Source organism: Parasteatoda tepidariorum, chromosome 3, assembly GCF_982258835.1.
Source record: "Parasteatoda tepidariorum strain Cologne lab strain chromosome 3, Ptep-v5.0, whole genome shotgun sequence".
Classification (NCBI taxonomy): Eukaryota; Metazoa; Arthropoda; class Arachnida; order Araneae; family Theridiidae; genus Parasteatoda; species Parasteatoda tepidariorum.
In genome coordinates this window covers 21,631,777-21,649,753 of record NC_141757.1, presented here as the reverse complement: position 1 = coordinate 21,649,753, position 17,977 = coordinate 21,631,777, and positions in this window count along the sequence as shown.

Below are 17,977 nucleotides of genomic sequence, written 5' to 3'. Positions count from 1 at the left end.
CAAGAGGCACCATTAAATGATAAAAGAAATCATTAATCACCATCAAAAGAAGTTAAAATTGAGTATTTTTTTATTAAAGCTAATAAAAGGATAAATATTAAGCATATTGAAGATCTAATTAGCATTGTTTATAATTTAAAAGTGTGTTTCAAATGAGTCTAACTGGGGAGCGATCCTCGTTGTTCATCAGCCAGGGTTTAGAAAACCAGGGTTAGAAAGTTAAGTCTGTTTCTTACTGCGAGATATTTTTCCCCATATAAACGGTGAAAAATTAAAAATTTGAAGGTTTCCCTTATTTTTTATTAAATTCGTTATTGCTAAAAAACGTTCCCTAAAAACTGAAAAAAAAATATGAAAAGTGTTCAATTCAACCTTAGCCAGTCCATAAATTAAAAAAAAAAAAACTTATATTTTCTCATACGCTGTGAAATTTTTTGGAGTGAGCACCTATTTTTTTTTATAGGTTGTGAGAACTGAATTTAAAACTTAGCTAATTTACCCGCAGAATTTTTTTATACTGCGCTGTTTATTTCGGAAAGACATAAACTATTTTCAAAGTATATAATACATTTTGAAAATACATAATATTTGCAGAACAGATTTGTTTTAAAAATACGTATACTTTCAAAATGCAGGTGTTTCTTAAATTTATGTTGTTAATAATACATGTGTATACTAAAAACACATCTTTTCAAAATCCATATTTTATCACTATGTAGATATTTTCAAAATAGGCATATTTTCAAAATACATGTCATTTTTGAAACAATCAATTCAAAATAACCGAAAAATAATATCTTTTGATAGAATAAATTTTTAGATAAAACGTATTTTTCTTTTAGCGATCAAGGATCTAAAACTCGATTATTGGTCATTTAAATTTAAATTTATCATAAGTTGCTTTATTTCTGCACATAATACATTTGTTTGAAATTTGAATATAGAATGGAAACAATGAGAAAATAAATAAATATGAAATAACAATAAAAATCCAATTTTTTTTATGACTGTATTGTTCTGAATAGGAGAGGGGGAAGTACTCAGTTTACCCTATAGGTGATGAAAGTAGCCTCCTCTGGGAATTCTGGTGACGGTTCGTTAAAATGTCAACTGGTTTTCAGGGGGTAGTTCATTGGGGTGAGAGAGAACTAGACCGATCCCTAAGGAATTTAATGCACCTCTCATAGAAAGGGTTGCCAAGTTTCGTGCTCCCATCATTTCATTGGCGCTGTTTTGTCATAACATCAATATGAATGATCAATAAAATGTAACTTTTTGTCGACTTAATAAATTTGAATTGTTGTATATTATTTTATACAATTGTAAAAATAATTAATTTTATTTAAGTTACATACAATGCATTAATCAAAACTTGTCACTTTTCACAATTTTCTACTGAGTATTTTTTTTTTTTAATAACCGCCGTTGAACAGTCGACCCAATTTGTTAGCTTTCTTCTTAGGTTTTAGGTTTTCGATTTCTAATATTCAACTACCTAGCTTAGTAATTTTGGATTGTAGATTGTTGATATAACGTCTTCAACAGTGAGTCAAAAATAAAAGCAAATTCATCATTATTACATAAATTTTTATCAATTATGCGATAGTTTAATATAACGTTCAGACAAAATTTGTCACGAATTATTGATATGACGTCTTTAACAAATAATTTGAAACTAAAGCAAATTCATCATTTCAAATTCATCAATCTACACGATAGTTCTATCAAGCGTTTAGACAAAGCTTACCATAGGTTGTTGATGGGATGTCTTAAACAATGAGTTAAATAGAGCAACTTATCGCAGTAGCATACATTCTATCAAATACAAATATATGCTTGATAGAACTGTATTGACAGAAATATATAATTTTTTTTATCAATACAGTTCTATCAAGCATTTAGACAAAATTTACCATACACTGTTGCCATGATGTCTTTAACAAAAAGTAAGAAAAACTAAAGCATTTTCATCGTTAATTTCCTATAAAACTTACGTAAGTTATATCTTACGCATAAAAAAATAAATATTATAATGTTGATAGAAGGATTTAAAAAGAAGGAGTTAAAAGCAGGTTCCGCGCTAAGCATTCGTCACCTCGCCAGATGCGATAAAATCTTAAAATTAGCGAATAAAATTGTGTTTTGGAGAAAATATTGAGCGAATTTTTCCACTGGAAAGAAAATCATACATTTAACTCTATTCTCAAAATTACGTCAAAAGGAATTTTTCTAAACAAATCAGTATTTTTTCATTCGATTACAGTACAGATAAGTATTTTTTCAGTAGTACAGATCAGTATTTTTTTATTTGCTATAGAGAAAATGCTCCACATAACCAAATATAATTGGGTCCAAATAACATAAGTCTGAAGCAAACTACCGTAAAATAGTTTTTATGGGGAAAAAATTAATCATAAGAAATTGTTAAGATTTGCATTAGGTTAAGACTTTCGAAAATTTGCTGATAGTTTGGATATTTGGCTAATTTACTGGCTAATAATTTGAAATCCTCAGCGGGGGGCCTGAAAAGGTAGAACAAATTCATTATTGTAAGCTAAATAAGTTTTTTATTATTTTATTTTTATTATTAGCATATTTTTAGTGGGCACCTTCAACAGGGAGTTAACTAAAATTAATTTATCATTAACATTTACATTCTATCAAAAGCATGAAATTTTTTTCCATATAGCGTTTAATGGAATTTAAAAAAATTAACATTGATGTCTACATTTTTTTAAGAGTTTCACATTAAGAGTATAATTTTATTAAATTTTGACTATGGTGTTACTGTTGGCATACTTTTATTTTGGCGACTACAGAAACTTCGTTGTACTAAGGCCAAAACAATTTAAACGTTTGTGTCAGCTGTAACCCTGCAACACTCAACCTAAAGGATCGGGGTCTTTCAACAATTCGACCTGTCACTAAGCATTTGCTTAAAATGAAGCCTTTGCGCAAGGGGCTATTTACGGGGTTAAAACAGTTCCTTTTTGCCCCATACGGACTTTATAGTGTCCGTGGGGAGACTATCCAAGGCAGAGAGAACAACATCAACAACAAAAAAAAGTATCCAGCGTTCGCTAGGGACTCCCCATATGCACTTAACACCTACCATCAAATTGAATTGACTCTCTCAATGGTTACAAATGAATTTGATTTCTCGCGCCCCATTCTTCCAGTAAGAACGAGGCTTAAACTGATTAGGGAAGGAAAATTTGCTGGCGTTCAAAAACAAGGCTATCCAGATTGTCAATCGTTTTCGCTTGTGCTCACCCTACTACCGACACAATGGGCTCCCGAAATAAGATGAACAATATGGTCCATGGCAATTTAAGTGAGGCTCTTCTCCCAGCATTGCCTACGTGAGCTGCAAACGATTTCGCTGTTGCTCTTTACCACAGTTTGCGAAAACAACAATTGTTGGAACTAATTTTCTTAATAATTCGAATGTTATTTTCGATTTTTTTTTGAATATATATATTTTTGTGATAAACTACTTCAACATTAGTATGATAGTTAAAATACTTAAATATTATTAATATTTAGAATGTAAATAAAATTACATGCACGGTAACATTAATTGCTTAGTATGTAAAAATTAAAGTGTATTTTAGTGCAGAAGTATACTCTTTGAAAAAACTAGTTAACTTTTGAATATCGGTATTTTGAAGCAAAATACGTTGCAAATTTACTGCAAACTTAAGTATCTTGTAGTCAAGTTTATAATTTGGTTAAAATGAGCAGTGTATTAAGTTTGAAACGAATTTAATGATATTATGGCTTATGGCGCTTCAAAACTTTTGAGAGTGTAGTTTAATAACGGATAGAAAAATGAATAATGTAATTAACAAAGACAGTCAACTGTTGGTGTATGTGTATTATACTGTCATATGATACTATTACTAATATCATCGTAGGTATCGTAATACAGTATGGAGTAGTACTGATGATAATGATGATATTCTTAATTCGTTTTTTTTTTTTTTTTTTTTTTTTTTTGTGGCACTAATAATGTTACTTGCTACAGTGAAGCGGTCATTTGTCATTTATCTTTGCAAACTTCATTATTCATGATCTTATACAATGTTAGAATTTAGTGATGTATTGAACCATTATATCTTATACATTTGCTTCAACCCTAATGTAGTGCTTAGTTGAACCATATCATCGAATTTATTAAATTCGATTATACGATGCTATACTTGAAGGCAAACATAGTTCAATATGGCACCTTATCACGTTTGCAACAAATTTGCATTATAATATAGTTCAAGGTACTGATATCATGGTTCAATGTTGTACTAACTTATCTGAGAGAATACATATTTAGTATGTGTTTGTCAACTTTTAGAGAAATAAGAGTTGTTTTTTTAAATGAAATCATAAGTTATTTAGGGTAAAATAAAATAGGAAAAAATATTAAGTGCTATTTATTGTATTAAAATTGAAATTCAAAGTTTAAACCTTTAAAAGTTTAGCTTGATAAAACATCATTCAGCACTAGTTGCAGTGAAGCATCCATAGTTAAAATCTTGAAGTGAATTCTTGCCCCAAAAAAAAAAAAAAAAATTTATCAAACATCGTAGTACTTAATTTTATATTATATTTTGTATCCGTCGTTGAACAGCCGACCCAATTTTGGGTTTACGACTACTAATGTTCAACTCCGTACCCTTGTAATTTTGAACCAATCCTGTAAACAAGGAAACTCCTGGATCAGTACCCCCAGAGGTTTTGGTTTGTTATGGGAACACGGAAGACTTTGCGACTCGACAGATTTAACGTGCATCAGTCACCACTTACTACACGGGAACGGGGAGTTTTCGGCAGGCGGGGATCGAACCCACGAACTCTTGAAGATAGGCCCAGTGCTGTACCAACCAGGCTATCCCAGCCCGTAAAATGATCATTGGTTATTTCTCTTTGTGAACTTCATTATTCGTAATCTTATACAATGTTAGAATTTAGTTGTGCATTGAACCATAATATCTTACAAAGCCGGGATAGCCTGGTTGGTAGGGCACTGGGTTTGATCCCCGCTGGTCGAAAACTCTCCGTGTAGTAAGTGGTGACTGATGCACTTTAAATCTGTCGAGTCGCAAAGTCCTCCATGTTTCCATAACAAATCAATACCTTTTGGAGTACTGATACAGGAGTTTCCTTGTCTTCTGTATTGGTTCAAAATTACAAGGCTATGGAGTTGAACATTAGTAGTCATAAACCCAAAATCGGGTCGACTGTTCAAGGACGAATATGAAATATTAAAAAATAAATAATAATAATATCTTACAAATTTGCATCTACCCTAAAATACTGCTTAGTTGAAACATATCATCGTATTTCTTAAATTCGATTGTTCGATACTTGAAGGTAAACATGGTTCAATTGCATATAGCTCAATATACCGATATTATGGTTCAATGTTGTACCAACTTATCTGAGAGTATACATATTTAGTATATGTTTATAAGTTTTTAAGGAAATAAGAGTTGTTTTCTGAAAATGAAATGAGTTATTTAGGGCAAAATAAAATAGATAATGTTAAGTGCTATTTCTTGTATTAAAATTGAAATTCAAAGTTTAAACCTTTAAAGATTTAGCTTGATAAAACAGCATTCAGCACTAGTTGCAGTGAAGCATCAAAAGTTGAAACCTTGAAGTGAATTCTTGTAGTAAAAGAATTTACCAAATATCGTAGTAATTAATTTACAGCTTTTCGGCGACATTAGTTCACTAACTTTTTCCGAATTTTGTCAGGCGGAACATGTGGCGCCCAAGTGAACTACTCACCTGTCAACTATGAACAATAGACACAAAATTCAAAATATTTTCCACACCATGGGGCAGTGTAAAATCACATCTAGAGGAAAAAAATAAAATAATAAGAATACACAAAAGTTAGTAAAGTATGCCCAGTAGCCAAGACTAACCGCAGCGAAAGCACCACAGCAAATCAAAGAAGGGGGGGGGGATACTCTCTGCTACCACTGCTGCCACCACAACAAACATAAAAACTGAAAGGAATTTAAATATAATTTGATCTCATCGCAAAATATGACGCATATCTGAGACATTTGACATGTAATGAGACTAAAGAAATTAAAAAGCTGCGATAAAGAATAGAAAAAAAAAGCTAACTCGAGAAAAGTGATTAGTGAAAACCGGCGGAAGATATAATAATAAAAAAATAATAATAATAATAATTCCACAGTCGGAAAAATTGGTGATCCATCATCGTCTGCTCCTATGTCATTGGCAGCCGTGCCTCCAGGGGGCAGCACTCGCTAATTGCGGGCGCCATATTCTTCATTTCTTCTTTTCCTTCTGGTTTCATCTGTTCTTTCCTCGTTTTCTATTTCTGACCCCCCGTTGTGTTAAAACATTAGCCACATTAAAAGAAGGGGAAAAGGGGGTCTACCTATTAAGAGGATGGGGGGGGGGCAATATTTTGATTTATAGGTCTGATTTGTCAAGCCCCCCGCTCAAAAGAGGCCGCCAAATGTAATGAAGAGAGCTTTGGGATCGCTCTGAGGGTTATTATATGGATTCCGGGGGATGTAAAAAAGGACACGTGACCCCTTAAGGGATAGGGGGATATGGGAGGTGGCCAGCACGCCTTTGAACTTCCCAGATTTCTATCTATCTAGAGGTGTCGATTGTTTTTGAGTGGTTTCATCTGTGGTTACTGCTTGGCTAACACCTGGAGAATATTCGAAAGGGGGTAAGGGAAGAGGTGGGGGTATCTCAATCGAATTACTTCATCTTCCAATCGATTTTCAAGGGTGTTAATATCGTGATAGGGGATATAATAAGGGGCGTGAACCGCAACAATGTTTGTGATGCATAGGGAGGAAATATTTGAACTTGAGTTATGTGTTGTGATGTTTTGTTTTCTTTTTTTTTCGATCTGGAAAGGAAACAGAATGTTTCCGATTTTCGAGTGTGAGTCGAGCCCACACGTAATGTAGTAGACAGTAATTCATAAAATTACCTAGTTCATTTAATCTTATAACAATATCTGAGGTATTTACAAGACGAATTAAGAGAGAAACAAAAGTAAAAATTATCCGATATTACCTCAATATGTAAGCTAATTTCGATATTATAGTAGCAAGCAAAATAATTATCACATATTCTGTTAATATCGGAAAACGAAATACAAAGAAACAAAATTTAGTATTTTTAATAATGAATGCACAAAAATATAATTCATGCACACTTTTAGTTTCGTATTTTACCGCCTAAATAAATTATTTTGAAAAGGTATTTTTATAACTGGAAACTAAAAAAAAAAATTAAGGACTGACAATAAATTCAATGAACCCTACATGAAATATTCAAATAATGAAAGAAAAAATCGATTTTCATCAGGTTGTTGTTGTTACTAATGCCACTTGCAAAATACCAGCAAGCCTAATATGGGAATCCTAGCGATTTTAAGGCAGTTCTTGTTTTGTCAGTAGCACCATCTATGGCCAGGAATACTACATCCGCCACACACACGTTCGTAGACTGGTTAATGAAAATTTTAATTCCGATACACTTGAGTAATAAAATGCAAGAAAGGAAGAAAGATAAAATATTATAGTTCCCGATAAAAACGTCATTGAGTTATTAAGGACAGGAGTTCATTCCCCAGTGGCGTCTTGAAACCCATCCATCGATGGGTTCCAGATGGGTCTAAATCGAACGAGGTTGTGGAGCTTAACGTCCACGATTTTCCTGCTGCTCAACGAACTCTGCCATTGTAAGAATGCTTAATTTTTTTTTTAAACAAAGAGTAAAATTTTTATATGAATAAATATTTCATTTTGTATCAAACTAGCTGTACATTGCAGGCGTTGCAACGCCTCCAGATTTAATTGTATTTAAAGGAAACTACGTGTATCGAAATCAAAATAGTTTACATTATTTTAATGCGACTTTTGTTCATATGTTACTGAATTTTTTTTTGACAACTTCACGATAGCCGGCAGTTTTCCCTAAACAAATAGGATTAACGTTGCCTTCATTAATTATGAATTAAATGAATGTCAAATTAAATGAATGTACTCTTCTGAACTCAATTTAGTTTAATTTAATCAAGTATAGAGAAGGCATTCGGTTTCAATTTTGGCATACACATCAACAATGCGCGATGGGATAATTGTCGACATTTTAGGATTTGATTTTCAGCGTTTTGGCGAATCGTTATTCGATATGCACAGTAATTCATTTCACTAGGTCTCTAATTCATTTCCTCGTCTGCTTGTGGATTTCTCAATTTTATGTTGAAATGGTACCCATCCTCTCATTGCCAAAATAAAATAACATATTCTAACGCACCCTATAATCGATGCGTTTCTGACTATCTAAACGTCATCATCGTCACTTCATTTCTATGCTGATGAATTATATCACATTCTTTGACAACTATAACAATAGACACGAATTCCAATGTTGGTGCATTTAAATCAGTTAGTTTCACTTTTCCTCCACAGCGAAAGCTAGCAGTTTCATTTTTAAATTGCATAACAAACGAAATTGAGCAAATTTTCTACTGATGACGTTTGTGTAGGTCTTTAATTCATTTCATAAGAATTTATTCAGCATATTGGTGTTGCCGAAATAGAGAAGTGCACTCTCGCTCGGTTACCATCAGTCTTGCTCCCGCTATTCAGATGTTTCAGACGAACGGGCTTGAGCAGTGAGGACTCGATCGGTTACCAGTCTTTTTACCTGTTGATCGAAACTTTCTGAATAACGGTCTTGGGTAGCGGTTACCAGTACTTGATCGGTTACCAGTCTTTTTTCCCGTTGCTCGGATGTTTATGAATAAAGGTCTTGGACAGTGTGTATTTGATCGGTTACCAGTCTTTTTCCTCGTTGCTCGGATGTTTATGAATAAAGGTCTTGGACAGTGTGTACTTGATCGGTTACCAGTCTTTTTCCCCGTTGCTCGGATGTTTATGAATAAAGGTCTTGGACAGTGTGTACTTGATCGGTTACCAGTCTTTTTTCCCGTTGCTCGGATGTTTATGAATAAAGGTCTTGGACAGTGTGTACTTGATCTGTCACATGTCTTTTTTTCCCGTTTCTCGGACATTTATGAAACACGAGTAGCTTTTTTTTTTCCAAGCTTGATGTTGAGACGTCGATGGAACAATACGCGTCGCTTAGGTTGCAATAGTTCTTTTCAAAAGCAAATTTCAATGTTGACGGAGGATGCAGATTTTCTAAACTGAAAATTCACATATTCATTTTAAATAATAATTAATCAAATTATATAAAAATAAATTTACACAGTTTTCAAAATAATAAATACGAAAATGGTTTTCGAAATACTAATTCCGTGACATCACCACGTAAACAATTCACATAGATTTCACTTGCACTTCCCGTGGAATAAAAAACCACATATATAATTAGCATTTATAGCAGTTCTTATTTTAAAAACCATAATTCAACTTTTTTTTAAAATTCATTTTCAGCAAATGCATGTACAGAGAAAAAATTCATAATATTAAATATTTCATTTCGCGCATTAAATAGTTTCAAAATAATTAGTGGTATTTTTTTCATTTAATCAGTATATTTACAGCATTTAATAAACTTTTTCTTTATAGTGCCAGTAGGGTTTCCGCCAAACGAAGTTCGATCATTTAGGGTTCCATAGTCGAATACGAACCTATCCCCTTTTTTTACCCTTCTATTTTAACTATATTTAACCCTCTTCTTAGAGTTGTAAGATAAAGTGTAAAGTCATGCCCGTATTATGTACTATTAAAGGTAAAAACCTTATGCTTTAGGCAGAGCATGAAATCCCCCCCCCCCACTGCTGTTCTGATAAAACTAGTGGATTATATTTTCTTGATTGTGGCTTCCCGTTATAATTTGAGGATTGAGAGTCTAAATCTGTCGAAAAAAAAAGCTTGTTTATTCGGAAAAAAAGTTTTCTGTCTGATTTCGTAACTTAAAATATCGTCTGCACTAACAAAAAAAAATAGCATATTTAGGGTTAGACTCTCGAAACATTAAGATTACTACTTATTTTGTGAAAATCTGATCATTCGAGTAAAAGTTATTCAGAGTGATATCTATGTATTTTATTTTGCGGACTGCCAGCTTATATATTCACACTACTTTAACACATAAATTGTTTAACAAAAATTTTACATTTAGATAAGAAAAATTTTACTAACTTATATTATCTTTTTCATTTTGCAAATTGCACTTTTATGCATTCACACTACTTTAATACATAAATTGTTTAACAAACATTCTACATTTAGATAAAAATTTTTTTAGTAGCTTATGTTATATTTTTAATTTTGCAGACAGCACGTTTATGTGTTCACAGTACTTAAACACATAAATTATTTAACAAATATTATGCATTTAGATAAAAATTATAGTAACTTATATTATCTTTTTAATTTTGCACACTGCACGTTTATGTACTCACACTGCTTTAACACATAAATTGTTCAACAAATATTCTACATTTAGATTTAAAAAAATTTAGTAGCTCTTATCTTTTTCATTTTGCAAACTGCATTATGCATTCGCACTGCTTTAACACATAAATTGTTTAACAAAGATTATAATTTCAGATAAGAAAATTTTCAGTAATTTATACATTGCGTCCGCATTTGATGTATTAATTAAGTGCACCTAAACTCTAACCTATTTATGAAGGTACAACTAATTGAATTGTATCAAATATGCAAAACGACCTTGTTACTTTAAGCATTGTTCCTTGTTCTACGGTTAACTTGAAATATGTTATGGAAACACCCAAGTGTTTCCTGTCAAATTTAATTTAGCTCCTCTGACTTCGACAATTGCTTGAAATGGTTGTGCAGATATGGAATATACTTAACCCTAAGTGTCACGTGAAAAACAATTTATTTTCTTACTTCGGGTAGAGTGCTGTATTGATTCAAAACAAAAACTTCATAGGTGTTTTCCACTTTTCAACTTTTGTCATTTGAAGTCATGGAACTGGGTGACTGATTTTTAATTTTGGGAGTAAATCGGTTTCATGTAAAATACCTGTCCTTTTTTTGAAAAAAGAATCAAAACAGATATATATATATATATATATATATATATATATATATATATATATATATATATATACAGTAAAATTTGTGTAAGTTGACCAGTTGTGGGGCATTATTTTAGTGGTCAACTTAGATAAGTTTTATTTAGCAAATAGCCAAATGAATATCTTACGAAACGTGTTTAAACCCGAATGAACTTCAATTTGTTGCATATAATTCTAATATTTAACTAACTTTTTTAAAAAAATTATTTCATTATTTATGCATGTGAAGTGTTTAATAAAAATAATTTCTTAAAATATCAGAGGACGAAAACATGTTATTTGAAAACTTTAGCAAAACAAAATTATTTGAACACTTAAAAATTTATTCTGTTATTAGTACACTTACAAGCCTATTTGTTACAAAAATATTCCCTCATTGTTGTTTGGCGCTGTTGTTTAGACTTTACATCAGCCCAATGTTTTGAATGAAAGAAATGGTCAAAAGCTGGCCCCCTACAGTTTCCCCAGATAGTCAACTCTCAAAAGGGTTTAGTTTAGCTTTTTACACTATTTCACCAAACAAGTGAAATTTTAACATACATATATGTTACCGTTAAAGTATATAATGCAGTTATTTCATAGAATACCTAGTTATTCCATGAAATAACTGATCGTGTCCGTTAAAGTGTGTAATATGTTATTAATTTGACACTTTAACTAGTTATTCTATGAAATAACTAGGTATTCTATAAATTAACTAATGAGAGACACTTAAAGTGTAAAATAAAAAATTTATCTAAAATGAAATAACTAGGTATTCTATAAATAAACTAATGATAGACAATTAAAATGAAAAAGAAGCAATTTATCCAATTTATGCAGCGTATAAATGGTATTTATAGAAACGTACCAGAAAATCATTTGTTACAACAAGGATTACTAAAATGACACTTGGAATTACAAAGAACATTATTTCTAAAACAAAAATTTTTGTTGTTGAATAGTTCATGAATGCAGTAGGGGTGGAAGGTGTATCTATTTGTCGTGCGAGATATATGATTATGATATAGATTATTTTATACTTTAACGAGCTGCAGATCGTTATTCTATGAAATAACTAGTTAAACCGTGAAATACAAGAGAGTTTTACACTTTAACGGACATGATCAGTTATTTCATGGAATAACTAGGTATTCTATAAAATAACGGATTTCATACTTTAACGGTAACATATATATTATTTCTCCGTGTAACTCTTTTTTAATATTAAGGCTCCATGTTCATTTTTTAACGACTTGTACTAAGTTTGTGAACTCCCACCCAAGAAACACATAAAACAAACTTTCTATTATATATCTATGTTACTGTCAGTGACAGAAATTGGTGATTATTGACAATCACATAGTCGCTTGGGTAAATGTACGAAATATATACTAGGTCTAGCTAAGTGCCACTGCCCGGTATGCCCTACATTAATGCTTTTTTTTTAAGGTCAAGTGCCACTGACCGATATGCATTTGCCTGTTACTCCGAGCACTGATGTTTCTTCTAATCTATCCTCAGCAGATATTAAAATATCGAATAAATATAATTTTACAAACGATATAAATTAATATCAAATCGGATATAACAAATATTTCGGACGTTCACCAAAGCTACAATGTGATTGTTGACATTCACCGGTGAAAGTCGACATTTTCTTGATTTCGGTCATGCACGGTAATATATAATGCATACATAAATAAATAAATAAAATGGAGCACACGTATTTAATTGAATAATTCTTTTTTTATATCTATTTCTACCCTTTGACGATCTATTTTTTTTCTGAAGCTGTAATTACAAGCGAAAATATATTTTGGTATTATTTAACTATAAGAAACAGTCTAATTGTTTCTAAACAAAAACCAGTTAGATTATAGGAGTTAGATTTGTTCTGAAATATAAAATTAAAAAATAATAGCTTAAATTTTTTTCCCAATTTATATTAAACAATTTAGCAATAGTTTATTTTGTAAACTTATGAGTCATTTCAAAGATGATTCTGTTTATCATAGATCTAAATTATTGCAAGTAAATTGAAATGAGCCGTGTTTGGAAAATGTTACCTTCAACGCAGAAGAAGACACTGGTAATGTACGCTGTATTTCATATCCATATAAGGATGGGCTGGGATACCCTGAACGGCGGTGGAGGCACTTTTTAAGGGGCATCGTATGATATGTATGTATTTACATTAGTATGTAAATGTATATATGTAAATGATAAATTAGAAAATTTAATTTTGAATTCCTCCTATAGTAGTACTACTTTTAAAATGTTTTGAATTATTCAGTTTTCGAAATAAATTAAATACAAATGAATAAACAATAAACTGAAATTTTAACGACAGAAGCGTAATAACTGAGATAATATTTTAAAATACTGAGAAAAACTAATCTTAGAAAAAAAAATATTGCTAGATCCTTAGAAAAAAATTTCAAAATAAGAATTTTTTTTCTTCTTTCAAATACACGAATAAATTGTCCTTACTAACAAGCATAAGAGTCAGCAAAATGTTTACTAAACCTTTCTTATATATACAATGAAATGAAAAACATTAATATTACAATTTTTGTATTTAATTTTTTTGTTGTTGCAGATTTAAATAATATTTCTAAAAAACAAAGACTGTACCGCTTTAAACAGTTTCCGAATTTGCTTCACCTCAAACAATGTCACTTTTAATGGAAATTAAATTAGTCTTTCTTAGTAACCATCATAACAAATGCTTCTAAATGTTAATCGTCCACGAAGACGAGACATGATAATTTTAATTTTGGAGAACACTCTCTCACGCATGACTTGAGTAAAAGGAATTGTTAATTAGTGTTGCGCAGGGTAATATAATTCACATGAAAAAAGCGCAATTTTAATTCATTTTTCATTTATTTTTATTATTCTTAATTTGAATTATAAAACACAACCTATAAAATGTGAAATTAAAAGCTAAATAAGTTCAGAATAAAGAACCAAAATTGAATCGAAATTTTTTGAAAGTTTAAGCGATTTATTTAATTTTTATCAGGTAGTAAATTTTTTAAAATTATGATATACCACCTTAAGAAGAATTTTTACTAACACTCATACATTTAAATGTTTAAAAATGCAAATCGCAAAAATTTTTAATTGAAAATTTATTCCATGCAAATGATTTAAAGAAATGGAAAAGAAATGATAGTCTGACGTCAGACACAGGCTACGTCACTTACAGGCTCTGGAGAAAAAGACATAAAAGCTTATGCAGAGCTGGCGCTTTCTACGAAATATTTTATTCAATGGTAGACAATAACAAACGAAAGCTTTCAGAACTTTTGGTAGCTATGCCAACATTTTAAAAGCCTTTCCTCAAAAAGGCTGGAAAAAGTAGTGTTTAATATGAACTTTTCTATCATTTACATCTGGTAGTGTGTAAAATAACTTTAAATATGTCGACATTTTCACACTTAGAATAAAATTATCAAAATTACTGCCTCATTTTCAGTGTTTGCAAATTTTTATGAGCTCCGATAATGCAGAATTGGAGTAAGTTTTTAAATATTAAAAAATTAGAGAACATTTTCATAAAACTGTGGCTTTTCTCCATATTGACGTTTTGCGCCATTTCCAAAATAAGCATTAACAGCACTGGCTTTATATAGGCTAAATTTGACCTAAAAGTCGCGAGTAACTGTTGCCAACTCACAGCAGTTATGAAAATAGAACTATATTCACAAAAAAGCATAACTTCATATGAAAACTATTGGAAGAGAACTTTCTTACTGCTTTAATTCTAAGTTATGCTCTCATAATTTGTTTTCATTCTGGTGTTTTGAAAATTTCTTTTCATGAAAATTTAGGAAGGTGAAAGAGAATTTCTAATGAAAAGTTTTTCTCATGGTATAGCTAGATAGGTACGTAGGTACTTTATTCACGTCGCACTAGAGCTGCACAATGGGCTATTGGCGACGGTCTGGGAAACATCCCCTAGGAGGATTCAAAGACATGCCATTAAAATTTTAATCCTCTCAGGAGGGGATGACTCCCCTACTTTGATAGCCCGACGATCTACACGCGAAGTCGAGCACTTTACGGTAGAACAGCTTAACGAAGACTAATACCTCATACCCTCGGTCCCTTCGCAGGCTGATCAAAGTTGCTAACTAACCGTAGCCAGTGATGCTTGACTTCGGTGTTCCACCTTGTCTTTACGATAATTTCACTGAGGGACTAATGCCAACTTGTAAGTTTCATTAAGTTGAATTATAAAGCATTTTAGTAAAAAGGATGACAAATGTCCCACGGTTTCCGTAAATAAGATAATTATGGTCATTATGGGGCCGGGATAGCCAGGCTGGAAGGGCACTGGGCTCATGTCCAAGAGGTCGTGGGTTCGATCGCAGCCGGCCGAACACTCCCCGTGTAGTAAATGGTGACTGATGCACGTTAAATCTGTCGAGTATCAAAGTCCTCCATGTTCCCCTAACAAATTAATACCTCTGGGGGTACTGATTCAGGAGTTTTCTTGTTTTCTCGATTGGTTCAAAATTGCAAGGCTATGGAGTTGAACATCAGAAGTTGTAAACCCAAAAATTTGGGTCGGCTGTTCAACGACGGATATAAAATATAAAATTATAGTCATTATAATTTGGAATCCAAATTGTTTTGAGAAAATAAATTTGCTAAAAGTAGGAAGAACCTAATTTAATTTTCGACGTAAGTAAGTTACGGTGTTGAATTCATAAAAAAATCGCATCCATCTCACTTCGAAATACCACCATGATCTCAACTATTGAATGGAATGATATATAAATTGGTTTTTAATCACTATACAAAACAGTGTGTCTGCGAAGTTGAGAAGTGTGCCAGTATCGCTCGTAGACCGCATGATTGTCACGTAGACTCCAACCATGTCCGTAAACCCACGCGCTCAATTAACAGGCGAGAGAGATACGAGCTCATGAATGCGCAATGAAGGATCGCTCATGAAGCCTGTGTGCTTGTAATGGAACCTCATCGAGTGTTGGTTGAGGCCTCATTTCGTTCTTCTGCAGCGACTGTTCAACCTCTGGCCTTCTTCAAGATGGTGACACCCATGAGGGTGATGTATGGTTGCACGTGCTTGTTGGACGGAAATAAAGGGTTGGAAAATGACTTTTAATAGGGTTGTTTTATACCTCAATTGATGTATTAGTGTTAGCGAACCGATTAAAGGGTGTATCTCTTTTTTCTACTACTTGCTTGATTGTTCCGGTACATTTGGCTGGTTGATGTGGTTAAGAAGCTGATTATCGTTTTCTGAATTAGTGCTTGTTAAAGAGTTTAGCTGTAATGTATTGTACATGCTGTAAATTAACTTGTTTTGGTTTACATTTTTTGTCAGTATTTCGATTCAATAGAAAAAACGCGCAATAATTTTTAGTTGAGTTTGCACTTAATTGTAACTAGAAAAATAGTTTTAAATTTATTGATCACTAAATTTTACATTTATTTGACTTATGGTTTAAAAGTAATTCAACTTGAACTTTTTTTTCCTCCAAGTTTGTTTACTTTAATTTACACCGTTAGAAAATTTCATTCAGCGTTAAACGAAAAAATATGGTACTTTTCATAGGTTAAATAATAAGCTTACGAACGGATGCATTTGTTAATATCATAACTTATGGTTTAATCTAGGACCAAAATAAGGTTTATTATTTATTTGAGATTATATTTCACAATGGAACCAAAATAAGGTTTTTTCTTATTCCTTGCTAATACCTTGCCTCAAATTAACACTAGAAACACCAAAGAAGTAATTTTGATCTTTTTTTTGCCATTTCTTATGTTTTTTTTTCCTACTGCTGAAGATACAGGTAAGCTTCAAAGTTCACATTTTCGAACTTTTCTTAATTATTTCTAAGTATACAGTATCAAAATTTCATGCCTTTTCGTTAGTTAGGGAAATAAAGTATCATAGAAGTACCTGAAACAGCCAGAAGGGGTCCTTTTGATCCTAATAATAAAAACCTTTCACTTTGGAAGTTTAATCCTGTTTCTTAGTTTGTTAAACTACTAACTTTGTGAAGAACAAAAATTTGGGAGCACTATACAGAGCAATTATTTTAAAAAAAAAGTCAAGCAATAGTTTTCGTTAAATTGTATGGTAATGGTATCTAGGTTCCTTGTTCACAGTACCTTAGTTGAGCTCTTATTGAATTAAAATTTTGTTATTACATCTAAAACCGCATGCAGATTAAATGATGATAATAAACAATATTTTTTTGTTATAATTTAAGGTAAGAATGGATTGATGATGGATAGAAATTGCCAAGATGAATCAAAATACAAATTTTTTATTATTATTATTTTATTTTTTTATTTCCAATCAGCTGCACAATCGGTCTTGTCGATGAGCAGACCTAGTGCGTTCTCCAGAGGTGGTATCCACTCTTTCAGGACCACCACAATGGGTGAGATACCGTTGGTCATGTTAATTTGGTCTAGTTTTTGCCACACTAGATGGCAGCACCGTGACTCTATTTGGATGCTAAAAAACACTAGGAATTTAATTTTGCCGGAAATGCCAAGAGCCAATAAGGCACTCCAGGGATCTTTCACATGCCGCATAATCATACGACATGGCCGCTGAGGATTTTCTGCATCCCGAAAATCCGGTTTTTGGGCCGGGGATCGAACCCGCAGACTTGGGCTCAGATGGCCGACGACAAACCAACTGCGCCACCCAGCCACTAAATACAAATTTATAGAATGACGAAAAAGCCACATAATTTTTAAGTTCAAATTTTTGTTTTCGACGGATACAAAATTTTTTTAAAAATTATTGTTAGTTTTTCAGGTTGAGAAATGGCCATTATAATTAGAACTTGCAGAAACTACAGTGCTTTTTATTTAAGGAGCCACACCTGAACTCCGGTACCGACTATACGC